Raw genomic sequence first — 2,935 nt, 5'->3', positions numbered from 1 at the left:
CTTATGTACTTGAAAACATTTTTTTTTTTTTTTTTTTTTACTTTATTACATCACAACCCCAGACTACCTTTCCCTGGTCCAATTCATTCTTGTTACTGAATTTTTCTTTAGTGCCTTCTTTAATTTAATCATCTTTGGTGCTCTTTTCTGTGCAATTTTGTTACCATCCTGTGATGATAGGAGCATGATGCGATGGGGAAGTCCTGGGCCGGGCTGCTTTTTCATTTTCTGTCTTCTGTCTCCTAAAGTAAGATACCAGGTTGCTATGACAGTAGAGTAACATTTGTCTTCTTACAAGAATGCTAGAGTTTCCTGGCTTATAGTCAGTTGCTGTTTATTAGGAAATTGACTGTTCTACAGCCGTTGTGTTTGTGCAGGGTAATAGTATGTACTACATACCTACTGCTGCATAACAACCGATAACAAAAGTAGTGGTTTCAAACCACACATTTATTACCTCACAGTTTCTGTGGGTGAGGAATCCAGATGCAGCTTAGCTGGTTTTCTGCTTCATGAACATCTCCTGTGGTTTCAAAGTGTCAGCCAGGCCTGAAGTCTCATCTGAAGGCTTGACTGAAGAAGGTTCTGCTTCCATGTTTGCTTATGTGGTTGTTGGCTTGACTGAGTTCTTTTTTGGGTTATTGAACTAAGGCCTCAGGACTCTTGCTGGCTCCTAGCTGGAAGCTGCCCTCAATTCCTTGCCATTTGTGTTTCCCAAAATGGTTTGATCAAAGCCAGCAAGGGAAAGAGCCTACTAGCAACACAGAAGTCAGAATCTTTTGTAGTCTAATCATGGAAGTGATACTCTCTCAGTGCTGCTTAGAAGCAAGTTATTCAAGGGGAGGAACAAGAAGCAGAGACCTTTGGGGGTCATTTTAGAAGATGCCTATCACATAGCATTTAAGTACATCTTTTTATAATCCCTAAACAGGCTGATTACTCACAGCGGGCTGAGGGAGTCTGGACCATTCCATGTGTTGGCCCTGCATGTCTTAAAAATATAGGGATGATTCTAGAATGGGACTTCAGTTCAGGTTTATCAGTCTTAAATTTCTGGAAATGCACTTTCTTCTGCTTCCCATGACTCCTTAGAAATATTACCAGCTCTCACATCTTATGCACAGGTGGTTCACCTTCTGTATATAATACCCATTTGTTAAATGTTTTCAGAACACTTTCACAGATACTCTCATTTGGTCATCTGACAGTACGCTAAGTGAAATAGGCAAGGCACATATCATTGTCCATTGTCCTATTTGTAATAGGCTTTTCACAAGTCTGCCTGCTTTGAGTCTCTTCCTATCTTCAGTCTTTCATTCACACCAGCAACAGAGTTATCTAATAGGAAAATTCAATTGTGCTTCTCCTGTGTTTAATTCTTTAATGCTATTTCATTATCATTGGGATAAAATCTAAATTCCTTTATAAGACTCTTAAAGAGTTTTCTTGTTTAGCCTCACCTCTGACCTCTTCCATTCTCTTTTCTAATCATCCAAAATTATGCTTCAGCACTTGCGTTACTTTACATTTGCTGTTCGTGATGCCTAGGACACCCTCTTGATGTCTGTCTACATTTTCCTTGTCTTGTTAATCTTGGCTCAAAACGCGTGCCAGAGGATGAATGGCATTGCAGAGCCAGGATTCGTAATGTGTCATTTTTCTTTTCATCACTGCTATGCACACTAAAGTAGCAAGATGTATTCTTGTAACATCCTCAGTTTTTTTCCAGTCATTTTTCTATAATTTGGTGTTCCCTTTCGTTTGAACAGCATTCTTTTGAGAAAAAGTTTGTGACACTCTTGGATAGATAGATATGAGTATGTGTGTGTGTTGTATTACATGCAGTCTCTAATACATCGCAATATATCTAAATATATATATATTGTAACTAGATGACATTATGTATACAAAGTATAAGTCAATTCTTTCAAAGTCAAGATCTATGCCTTTTGTTTTTCTACTTCATGTGATCATAGTTATGACAATCTATTTTGTTGACTTATGCATTTTTTCTCAAGTTTTATTCACTTTTATGTATTTATTGGTTTTACTTTTATCAGCTGTATTTATTTAGCTAATCTGTCTAGGAGTATCTTCTCTGGTTAACCATTGGATTTTAGTAAACAGAAGTATGGAACAACTGCACATTAGTCCTGTATAAGTCCTATTGCATGCAGGTTGTCTGAGTTTCAGGAGAGTAAAAACATGACCAATCTTTTTTGTCAGATTTTGGTTTAGAATGGGTTTCACCTTCATGATTCTCTTGTTACTGGTTTGTGTCATATATTCCTTACAGATTTTAATACTAGCTGCAATCTACTGATTACCTACTTTATACCAGAGTGTTTTAATCCTTAAAATAAGCATAAAAAGTAGGTAGGTATCCTCATTTTACACTTTAGGAAGGTAACTAATTTGAGGCCACTCTCAGCTAGTTAGTAGCTAAACTGGAACATGAATTCAGACCTGTAAATACTGTGCAGAAAACACATCTCTAATAAGATTCTTCTATTTAAATTATACTTATTTTCTTCAAAAATAAGGCAGTGTGGTTCAGCACCTTTATTGAGTACCTACTGCATGACAGTCTATTGGTTCTTTATCAACCATAAGAAATTCCTGATAATCAACCATATTTTATATTATTAAAATAGCAATTTTGTGTTATTCAATATTGTACCTTGTATAACTTAATTTTCAGAATAATCCCATCTTAAAGTAGGGGTTTTCCTAGGTTAGAAAAGAGTTTCAGGGAGAGTAAGCTTATTTAAGGCCACTCATGTATATGGAGCAGAGTTGGATTTGATCCAAGGTGTGTTTTGCTCCAAAGTCAATGCTTTTAGATTATACCTGTTCTCCTCTGAACTTTTTGGAATTTGTTCTTTTTTGAATCTGGTATAAATTCCCTCAATATTTTCTCATATTGCTATCTAGG

Source organism: Canis lupus, chromosome 17, assembly GCF_003254725.2.
Source record: "Canis lupus dingo isolate Sandy chromosome 17, ASM325472v2, whole genome shotgun sequence".
Taxonomy (NCBI): domain Eukaryota; kingdom Metazoa; phylum Chordata; class Mammalia; order Carnivora; family Canidae; genus Canis; species Canis lupus.
This window is presented reverse-complemented; position numbering follows the sequence as displayed.